At 39.9% G+C, this 11,847-nt stretch overlaps 1 protein-coding gene across 1 annotated transcript in view; it reads left to right on the top strand.

Annotated features, from left to right (window-relative positions):
- The window catches only part of dynlt2b (dynein light chain Tctex-type 2B), a 40,026-nt gene extending 28,401 nt beyond the window's left edge, over positions 1-11,625 (top strand). Inside the window, exon 6 of the mRNA XM_076727130.1 lies at positions 11,457-11,625. The gene's annotated coding sequence lies outside the window, so the exon portion shown is untranslated. The remainder of the gene's footprint in view (positions 1-11,456) is intronic.
- Positions 11,626-11,847: the final 222 nt, after the last annotated feature.

The raw sequence follows: 11,847 nt of genomic DNA, 5'->3' as shown, positions 1-11,847 counted from the left end.
CCAAGGGGAAATTAATTTCAAGGCAACTCACGTTCACCAAATGTGCCTGGCCAATGCAAGTCCCCTTTGTATGCTAGCCACATTGTACAAGCTGTACAGACTAATGGATGCCCATTAAAACACGACTGGCTTTTCTGATCACCAGACAGATAGCCCAGGAGGGAGATATAACAAAACAATGAGAGGAAGATCAACCCAGTACCACACTGCCCTTCTCAAAAGAGGCAGGGGACCAGTGTCTGACTTTCTGCTCACATAATGGAGAGAGATGAGTTTGGGCCAGAGGCTATAAAACCAGATATCGTCAAACTGTCTCTCAATCACCCAGAGAGTAGACATGAAGTTTCTTCAACAGCGATTGACATTGCAGTGCTGCATTGATCGGGTCAATGGCTGTATTGTGTCTGTTGGCTAGGAGCAGGATGGACAGGTGGCCAAGGGCAGGTGCTCCTCCTGGAGATAAGAGACCTGTTAGTGGGGTTTGCTGGAGGCCTCAATCCTGAGTACTTGCAAGAAATTGATGTCACTCAGAGATGCCCCTGCTTTGCCATGAGCATTTAAGAACTTGACAATTTGTTTAATTGTTTCATTAAATCGACTGGTATGCCTTCATTTAGTAGTTGTCTTGGGAGGAAAGCAGCAGTATCTGACACAGTGTTTCAATTGCATCTGTTGTCAGTTCATAAGTAGTGTCCGTGTCTTTTTATTTTTCCTTCAGTGAGTCCAGAGCTTCTGACCACACACTGGTTATATATGAACTGCGCCAAAAAAGGCCAGAATGAAACGTTCCAATGTAATAGTCATCATGTCCCTAGTGATTGCTTCATTTCTGTCCTAGTTTGTGTTACCGGCATTTTTCAGTTGCTTTAATCAACATGACAGTGTGCACAACTCTGTACCTTCAACGTTGTTTACACATTGTGCCTTACTCATTTAACACATCAGAAAAAGAAATGTAGCCTCCAACTGAGACTGGAGCTTTAGGGTGCTGAAACTGCATTACTTGTTCAACAGCAATTAGCATTTCAGCTGTTCAATGGAAATCTATTAAACATTAAACTGAACCTGTTCCAGTACACCTCGTGATTGTAACATTAACAATTTTGGATTTTTCTGATGCAGGTAGACTAGGAGTTAGTCTTTAACTTTAAGCTAGGCTAACTGTCCTGGACCTTCTGTAGCTCCGTCCTGAATGAATGGAGATTATATAAATATAGTTCTGTTCTTCTGTCTGCTTCTGTTTAGACTGGCAAACAAGTGTTTTCTCAATATGTGAGATTGTCCCTTGAAATAGCATTAATGAGGAGGTTGAAGATAAGCCTTAATTGATCCCACACCGGGGAAATTAAGTAAGTAATTAAGAAATATATATAAATAAAATCAGTGTTTTCAAATTTCCTCATATTGACTTATCGCACAGGCCAAATAGCGGAGACAGTTGGGAAAAGGAGCTTTTCTTGTTTTTGCAATATCAGATGTAACCATCTCTAATTAAAATGTTACATGACCGGCATGATGTAATGCAAATTATTTTCTGGGAATTTTTAAACAAGCATCATTTCTTCGGTGCGTACATCGTCTGCTATTTGTCTTTCTGTCTTTTCACGCTCTTTAATCTGACTCTCATCTCAGTCTCTTTAAATTCATTTTTCTCTGTTTCTCACCAGCACATCTCAAAGCGGATAGAAAAAGTATGCCATTTATCCTCATCTGACCCGAATCGTACTTGTTTTTGTTGTCGGGGCACACTGGAAGCTCTGTCACGTATTGTATTGTACTGCACAGCCAGCCGAGTGACAATGAATACATTTTGCCAAAATCTCATGATATGCTCCAATTACTTGCGCTCAACGCTTTTATAAAACCTCAGCTGTTGTATTACTCACAGCAGATTCATTTTCCGCTTTATCCATTCTTTACATCTTGCGCAGTATTTGACGGGATTCTGTTACGTCTCAAACCTGTCATGTGCCTCTGGAGTGTTTGTGTGTTGCTTGAGCTCATGTGAGTCTCCAGCTGTTTCTTGATCCACACTATGCTAATGCGCTATGCTGTTTTTGAATATTTTGAAACCTAGATTTTTACATCCATGTTTACTTGCTAGTAAAACATCCTCTTGCATGTGCAAAGCAACATGCTTTTAAAGGAATACTCTTAAAAAAAACTCCACCTTTAGCTTCATAGCGTCCTATAGCGCCACAGTCTTCTAAAGTGAGAAATCACGGGAGGCTAGCAGAGGGAATCAGGGCAGGCTGAGTGACTGAATATTCTTCCCACTGTATTGCTATCACTCAATGCCTTAGTGCTGTTGAATGAGGTATTCAAGCTCCAGAGCCAAAGTGCACTCTGCTGCTTTTTGTGTAACTGTGGTCAGCAGCTGATTGTACTGGTCAGCTTTTTGGAGGGAACCAGAGATGGATGTGAACATGCTGAAAAGAACCTTCTTTTGTGAGATTAACAAAAGCTTCTACATTTTTTCCTCACATCCAGTAACAGTTGAGTTGTTTGAACTCATAACATCACTCTCTGCCCCATCAGTAAATAATTAGCTGGAGCCTTCGAGGCTGCAGAATGCAGATTAGTTTTTTTTTCTTTTTTTTTAATCAGTACTTGTCCAATGCTTAATTAAATTCAGAAATTATATATTTTGTATAAATAGATATTAATTCCTGTCCAGGGGCAGACTGAGATAATAATTCAAGCTTGCAATCTAACATCAATCCAGGCTAATCATGTGTGCTGTATCATGTCGTTGAAAATGTTTTCTGTTTCTTGTTTATGCCAGTGACATGTCTTTTACTTTTAAAATAAAAAAAATAGTTGAAAACAGTTGAGTCACTTTCAGAATTAAGTCAGAAGGATGTTCATGTATATTATTTGTGTGCAGTATTTGTTTTGCATCTGGCATTTCCTCAGAGCTCTGACTGGATTTAAGTTTCTCATTGTGAAGCTCTGGTAGCTCTGAGTAAATGGAGATGCTTCCACATGACAGAAGGGAGCGTACAGGTCTCTGTTTTCCAAATTATTTATGTACCTCCTTCTTTCTTCCATTGCATGATTACGTTTTTTAACACTGCATCAACTCAGGAAAGGTAGTTGTGACGTAACTGCTGAAGGAGAACATGCTAGTACTCTATTTTTTCTTTTTTAAACACCAACCGCATGCCTCACTCCTGAAGATGTCTGTAATTTTAGAGCATTTTGAGGCACCTTTTGGTGCAGCTCCTCTCAGCTTTACCTCTTGTTTTCATGTGCTGTCCATGTTTTGGCCTCACTGCTCGGCCACGCGCACTCCATGCACCGATGTATTAATGTGTGAGACCAATCGCATATTATGACAGACAGAGATTACAGGTTAAAAGCAGTTGATGTGACGTTTCTGGGGGACTCTAGCTGCCATGAGTTGTTTTCGCTCTGATTTGACTCATTTCATGTTCCATTTTTAACACTGGCCTGACACTCTTGGCCAATCAGCTTGCCAGACCACCTCCTAGCCTATAATTTTCCTGTTGCTTTCAATGGCCAGTCCAGGTCTGTGATTGGCTGTTGTCATTTGCCAACCCTCAGGTTTAACTCATTAACATAAAGTTAATCTGAAATCTCAGTTAAATCGATTTGGATTTAATAGATTTTTCTTCTCTTCTGATGTTTCAGATTATTAAAATGTCCTTGTGATTCATCGCTGCCTCTAAGTCTGTGGGGGAAGTAACGGGAAAATGTTTCTTTTACAATCCATACTGCCAATTAAAAAAAAAAAAAAAAAACTACCTCCAGTTTCTGAATAAGCAAAATGCTGAAGCCTGAGGCATGATGATTTCATGAGAGAGCTCCCAGTTCACTGAGCTGTGCATCAGAAAGACCTCTTTAAATCTATTCCATTACTCACACAGCCCCACAGAGCCCGACTGCCTACTCAGTGATCAATTTGAATTAAGAAAGCGAAGTTATTCCCCGGCATGTTTGATGAAGTTTCATGAAGTACGACAGATGCAGATGAGAAGAATGAATAATTTAAAAGCACACATGGTGTCACTTTTTTTTTAAATCACATGTTTTTCTTGTATAATACATTTCTGCTGAGCAGATGTTAACCTAAACCTGACAAGACTGATGCATGTTAATAAGTGATCATACTGACCTCACTCACTCACACTCACACACACACACACACACACACACACACACACACACACACACACACGCGGGGTTTCACACTGTTCATACTGTATACTTGATCTGAGTAGTAGTAGTAATCCTGACATCCAAGTTTCTGCATGCAAAGTATGCTTGCAGCTATATTTTGTAATGCAATTAAATAAAACTTTTCTCTTGCTTCCTGCTGCAAGGGATCCCATTTTACACATTCATCCTCTACCAAAACTCTGGCATTGAAATTTTGATGCTTAAGTCACTCATTGTGTAGCATGAAGAGGGTGACATGCTGAGCTGGATTGTCAGATGTCTTGTTCTGGGCACTGTGGTGTCAGTGCAGGTTCAGTTATGGCCATGACAGCTTGGTAGCTTGTCCATTCAGTTAAATCCATTATTTTTGACATCCTTTCATATAACAGCCGGCTTAGATGCCCGATATTAGAGGTTGTATTTGTAGTTGTATTGTCTTTAAAGTTGCACGAAGCAGGTTCGCGCATGGTGGCTTTTAATGACAAAAGCACCAAGTATGCATAAATCAGAAACGCAGACTCCCATTTTCATAAATAATGTGTTTCACAGTGGACAAAACATACATTGATTTTTCTATGCTGGCCTTATCCTAAAATAAATTACATTCCTAAAAGGTGAGAACTCTTTTGACTGTACTCACAATCTTCTGGCAATTAGAGCGAATAAAAATCAATGAAATAATCAGCTAAGCACTGTTGTAACTGTGGCTGCTTGACTGAAGAGTTTTGTAGCAAAATGTAAAATGAAGATGTTGAAAACGTTAAACACATGCTCTCTCATGCATCAGTTGTGAGGAGTATGTACCAATGAGAAAATACTACTAATGGCATAAAAGAATAAAAATAAACCAAAACAGAATAAACAAGATGTCATCATCTGTCAGGTGCGGCTCTGTGATGTCTGTGAAGCATGGCTGCTGTTCCTCACCCTAAGAAACCAGAATATAGAGCTCATTTTATCATCGTTTATCACAAGAATACTCTCTGAATACGTGTTTGTGTAGTGTGGGATGTTATGTTCTCATGTTCCGAGATGAAAACAACATGGAAAAAATAAGAGAATAAAGCTGTTATCGTGAGAATTTCAGTTTTCCTGCTATAACAAATCAAAACCGGGAAAAGACCATGAGTTGCATAATATGTTGCATTTTATGAATGCAGTACAGCTGCAGGCTATTAATTTAAAGACCAGGTGACTGTTGCCTGCAATACTGACCGACGGTTAATAATTACTCGAGTCACAGGTTTTGCTGTAAAAGACTTATCAGCTTGTGAGTGTGTGTGTGTGTGTGTGTGTGTGTGTGTGTGTACATGTCAGCTACATGATTTTAAGAAAATAGCTTCAGCAAAGGAGCTCCATCTTTCATCACCTGATAGCTTCTCACTCTGTCATGTTCATGTATTTTTATTACTGTCACACAATCGCAGTTTCAGCCTGTGATAAGAGCTGGTCAACAATTATTCAGAGGTACGTGTATGAACGTCCACCGGGATATTAGATAATTTACCTGCTCTTGAATTACTCACAAAGCTGGAGACGATTAAAAAATCATGACGATTTGTTGCCCATAAGCTGTAACCATTAGGTAGAAATGGTTCACAGTGGTCGTGAATTTATGCAGCAAGACTTGTGACAATATGCAATATGTAATTTCAGCTCGAGAAATAACTGTACTACTACAACAATGCAGTTGCGTGCAGCACGACAGAGCTAATTTAATACTGCATGATGTTTTGATGAATAACCCAACAAGGAAAAGGACACATGCTGTAAATATATGTATGCCTGTGAATTTCCTGAAAAATCCCTACTATGAATCAAATAATAAGATTAATAGAATGAAGATTAGTTTGCATTTGTTTTAATTGCATCCCAAAAAATATGAGCCCAATTGTCCAGATAGTAGCGCTGTAATTAAGGCCCACAAAGGTCACACCCCTCTCACCGTATTTCCAATTAACTTGAAATTAAACACACAGGTACAACTGAATGTACTCCACAAAAAACCTGTGGACAGTAAAAGTCCACCGTTATGGTTAAATGATGATTAAAGTCAGACATCCTGTGTTTCCTCCTGAACATTACCACTAGTTTCATTAAAATCTGATAAAGGGTGGACAAATGGTGGAACTCTGAGTGCACAATAATTGAAATGCTGCAGGCTTTGTAATGATGAAATGAGTGTGATCGCTCTCAGTCATTGTTTAAACAGAATTAAAATTAAGCCGAATTGACGTTGCTCACCTTTGTGAAGCCTGAATGCTCTTTGCTGTCCTTTTGTTGAACACAAAATGGCTTGAACCCAGAATTGCAGCTTTCAGCTACATTATTATTATTATTATTATTATTATTATTATTATTATTATTATTATTATTATTATTATTATTATATGTGCATAGGAAAGTGTTAGTTAGTATCCTTACAAGTAAAAAATCTGTTATTAACTCAAAAATGATTTGTTAATTTGATTTCTGGGAATGATTCCAGCTGGAGGTCATTTCAGTTGACATGTAATTTTTCAGTCTAAGTGTAGTGAGTGAATAGGCACTAATGGGTGATTGAAGAAAAAGAAATTCTCAGAAATGCACAAGGACAAACAGTGGCACAGCAGGAAGAACTGAATAAACGGGGGGATAATTTTGACAGGCATGATGAACGTAGTTTGAGGGGCTGAAAAACACGGCATGATGTGAACATGGAAAGTACTTAAAACCCTCATAAAATCACTGCTCAGACATAGTTAGGTCTGTTCTCTTTTCAGACAGTATTTAAATGTCTCCTTGATGGACGACATGAGTGACTGTATTGTCAGCAACAACCATCATTATTTGTATTAGTATTTATTATCATTGTTGGTAAAAACACAAGGAACACAAAGAGACAAAGAGCATTCACCTGGTAGCCATTGCTCTATGACAATCTTTGTGACTTGACCATTAATATTCAAAGGTTGCAGCCTCTGTCAATCATGACACCACGGCGACAGCTTTGTTCTTTCCAGCCTGAGTTTTAACTACACAGGTAACAAAAGGCTAACTAGTGCTGCAGCACAAATCAACTCACGAAACCAAGTCACAGAAAGTTCCCTAATAAAAAGACTAACCGTCTGCAGCCATGCTAGCTGCTCACATCAGCATGCTAATAGTAGCAATGCTAACATGTCATCACATAAAATGCCTGTAGGTCAGTAGACGCTGTTTTCTGCAGATAAATGATGATGTTAATCGATCTAATAGATGTGGAGATGTTTCAGTCTGGACTAAAGTGGTGGCAGACATTGCTATCTGTAGCGCCACGCCGCTAGCCTGGGTGAAAATAAGCAGGCGAAAACATTAACTGACAGCCCCCCCCCTACAGCTTCAACAAGGAATGCCATCAGCACGGCCTACAAATCACCAAGTCGACGATGGCTAAAAGAGGCGGCTCAGTTGGGAGACGAGTTTTGCCTCATAGGATCACCATGTTGGCTTAGGCTCACATGCTGATCTGCAGGCTGAGGTCACTCAGGCTGAGCCAACTGCCTGTCACTGCCTTCAGCAACAGGGTCAATCAGTACCTCAGTCAGACAGGCCCACGTCAGTATACACATAATGCCGCCACCTTTCACACTTCAGGCCATTTCCATTCAAATCCAGCTCATCAACACTCAACAACATACAACCACATACTCACCCACATATACACTTCTACACAAGTGAAGGGATCATAGTCTTTGATTATGGCTCAGTTAAATGGTGCCACCATTGATAAGACTGTGTAGCACCAGTTGCTTGCTTGTGCATCCTCGTCCATGAGATAAACAAAGCAGGGACCCACTCATAGAATAACAGCTTTTTGTGCTCTGAAACCTAGTTTTTTGTGCGTCATTTATTTCCTCCTGAGGCAGGAAATCGACTCTGCTCATGAGAAAAAACATAGGGACAATTTACCAAACTTTTACATATGAGGGAAAAGAGAAATCAACACACTTTTCACTAAAAATAGTTTACATTTGATAACTATGAATGGTTTGATGAATAGTTTCATACAGCTGTCAGTATTTTAAATAGGCATGGAAAGTTTTAACCAGTGTTCTGGCAGTCGTGGAACGTGATCCATGGTGTTCATTATCGGGAGGACATTCACATGCAGTACTAATGTTGACTGTCAGCAGTGTCTGTTTCACAGCTGCTATGCCAGGCGCATGTTGCTCATGGGACATTTTCTCAAGTCATAAACAAAGAGAGGGCAAATAGTGGTGATGACTGGACAAGCTAAAGGCCATATCATAAATATGAGCAGGGTGGCAGATGGAGACTACAAACACAATGCATTTTAATTTTGTCCCTTTTTCCTCTTTCCCCCCTCAGGGGGCCTGTTGTGTACAAGGGAGGTGAACTGCTTTCCTTTCTGTAAACATAATCATGTTATAGGTTCAAAGCTACCTCCATTTTTTTTTAACTTTAACCTTTTTTAATATTAAATTTTAATCCTATACAGTAGTCCTTTTAGAATTTATTTACGTAATTTATTTAACATTGTCTGTTACATATTACATTTGCATTTCTTTTTTATGTAAGAACGAAACTTTATTGAGGGAGATACATTTTATCTCAGTTATTTGACTTTTACTTTAAGTTATTTGGCCAGTCGTACTTGTAGGCAGCGTAACATGCCGTACACGAAATTGAAGATATTGTCTGGTGCTGGGCAGGTAGTCTGCAGTGGGATTATGACATCTTTAAATTGCTCTGTGGAGCTGAAGAGGGCTGCACAGCTGAGTAATAATTCTCTGTGGGTTCAGTACTATCAGCAACCCCTGTCACATTACACATGACCAAAGGAAAAAGTTCTACTTTCCACTGTTATGGATTAGTGCAGCTTTAAAAGTGGTGGCAGCCTGTAGGCAAGGCAAGGCAAGGCAAATTTATTTGTATAGCACAATTCATACACCAGGCAATTCAAAGTGCTTTACAGAAGCATAAAAATACATTAAAATCATACATTTCAAAGAAAGAAAGAAAGAAAGAAAGAAAGAAAGAGATTAGAAGAGAATAGAAAAATAAAAATAAAATACAATTAAAGGAACATTAAAAACAGAAGCCAGTAAAAGACAATAATTTAGCATTTAGAATGATTACTTTAAGTAAAAGCTGTAGCAAATAATAATGTTTTCAACCCTGATTTAAATGAACTGACAGTTGGTGCAGACCTCAGGTGTGCAGGGAGAGTGTTCCACAGGTGAGGAGCATAATAACTGAAAGCTGCTTCACTTTGTTTGGTTCTCATTCTGGGAAAACACAATAGACCTGTCCCTGATGACCTGAGAGGTCTGGATACTTCATATGGAGTTAATAAATCTAGAATATATTTCGGTCCTAGACCATTTGATGCTTTGTAGACCAACAGTAAGATTTTAAAGTCTATTCTTTGACTCACAGGAAGCCAATGTAGTGATCTGAGGACTGGTGTAATATGGTCCATTTTTCTGGTGTTTGTAAGGACTTGTGCAGCAGCATTTTGAATCAGCTGTAGTTGCCTAATTGATTTTTTGTTTAGGCCAGTAAAGACTCCATTGCAATAGTCCAACCTAGTGAAAATAAATGCATGAACCAGTTTTTCCATGTCTTCTTTGGACAGACATCCCTTAGTTCTGGTTATATTTTTCAGGTGGTAGTAGGCTGATTTGGTAATGAGCTTTAACAGGTTGTTCAGGTCAGAATCAATAATTACACCAAGATTTCTGGCTTAGTCTGTTGTTGTCAGTGACATGGAGCACTGATCTTTGACCTTTCATTTTTGTGGCCAAATACAATCACTTCTGTCTTATCTGCATTAAGCTGAAGAAAATTCTGGCACATCCACTCATTGATTTGATGAATACACCCACTCAGTGAAAGTAAGGGACTGTAGTCATGTGATGACACAGAAATATAAAGTTATGTATCATCTGTGTAAGTATGATAAGCAATATTATGTTGCTCCAGAAACCAGAATATGGAGCTCATTGTATCATCGTTTATCACAAGAATACTCTCTGAATACTTGTTTGTGGAGTTTGGGATGTTATGTTCTCATATTAACAAGTTCTTTACCGTGTTTCTAGATGAAAAGTGAAGAGTGAGAGAATGAAGCTATTATAATGAGAAACAGGACAGGAGTCCACAGAGGGAAGAAATTAGAAATCATAGTTTATTGTTGTTTGTCTTAGCAGGACTTATCTACTAACTTGTATGTATGTATATATGCATGTGTGTGTGTCTGTGTGTGTGGCTGAGCGAAAGAGAAGAATGTCTTCTGATGCAAAATACTGCTCGTCCTTACTGGAGCACCGATGTCACACCAGTCTCTTCATCCACCAATCAGCTACATGATTTTATGAAAAGAGAGAGAGATTCTCCCTGTGTGTATGTGTGGTCCTGAAGATTTTCTTTATTGCCACTGTGCACTGTAAAGTTGCTCTCTCAGGCCCTCATCTACAGTGTATACCACAGACAGAAGTTCTGAAGTTGTATGCTTGTGCCCTGTTGGTCAAACCAGCTACACCCTGCCAATAGATCGCCACCTCTGGTTCGCCCCGGTGCTGAAAATGCCGGGTTAGCTGTGACTCCATCGGCCGCCTGCCAGTGTTGTGCACACTGGCCTGTGGTGGAGCTCCAACGATGTGCCGACACATTCATGGCTCTCCAGGTGGAGGGCGGTGATGACAGAGGCTGAGCTGATTGCAGCGACATCTCAGAAGGTGGGCTCAAATCAGACAGATTGGAGTCTGATTGTGAGTAGGGGGCTCATCATTTGTGAGGTCAAATGACGCAGCTCATCAGAAGTCATGATCATGAGGGATTCTAATGACCTTTTTTGGGATGCTTTCTACCTCTTCAGGATGGATGGAGTCCACCTCAGTAGGCTGGGTAGCAGAATGCTAACGCCTAACCTGCAGCCTACTGGACCTGTGGTCCTCTCCCGGGTAGAGGCCACTAGATGTGAGCACTTGGAACGGTTAGGACTTCATCCTGCAGTGGTGCGCACTGTCCAGGGTGTGAAAGACTACTACAATGTATTATGTTAGTCAGTGGTTCACTTTTCAGCACCTGTGTGTGGAGAGAGGCTTAGATCCTCTGCCTCTCATGTTAACCTACTGTCATATGTTGGTCGCTAATAGTCTTGCTCCATCTACGGTTAAAGTATATGCTGCAGTCATTTCATCCTGTCAAAAAGGCTTGGCCTCCTCCTCTCCTGAGCACAGCTGCTCTCAAACAGGCAATCAGGACTCACCAATTGTCAATTCATGCAGGTGGTGCCTAACCCTCACAAGTCTCTGTCCATGCCTTGTCTGTGAGCATCTGCTGAAAGGATTGGATTCGACACTCCTCTGGCCTAATCCTCCTCTGCCATCTCTGTGACTCGTCTGGATTTGTCTGTTTGCACATTCTCCAAATCTTCATTAAAACTATTGACTTTTACTGGTCTCCTGTCTTTACTGTCTGATTGTAGCATTTTGGGCTGTTAAATAAATACCAAAACTTAACAGAGTGTGAGTGTGTCTCCATAAAATTGTGCTCTCACAGCCTTGGTAAAGGTACTACCATCAACAGCTACTATATATGAACAAGAGTTCTGCCACGTTCAAATGCTCGATAAATAAACTACATTAAAACTGATTGTGACAGTATAATAATTTCTGA

This window comes from Chaetodon auriga, chromosome 3 (assembly GCF_051107435.1).
Source record: "Chaetodon auriga isolate fChaAug3 chromosome 3, fChaAug3.hap1, whole genome shotgun sequence".
In the NCBI taxonomy this organism is placed as follows: domain Eukaryota; kingdom Metazoa; phylum Chordata; class Actinopteri; order Chaetodontiformes; family Chaetodontidae; genus Chaetodon; species Chaetodon auriga.
This window is presented reverse-complemented; position numbering and strand designations above follow the sequence as displayed.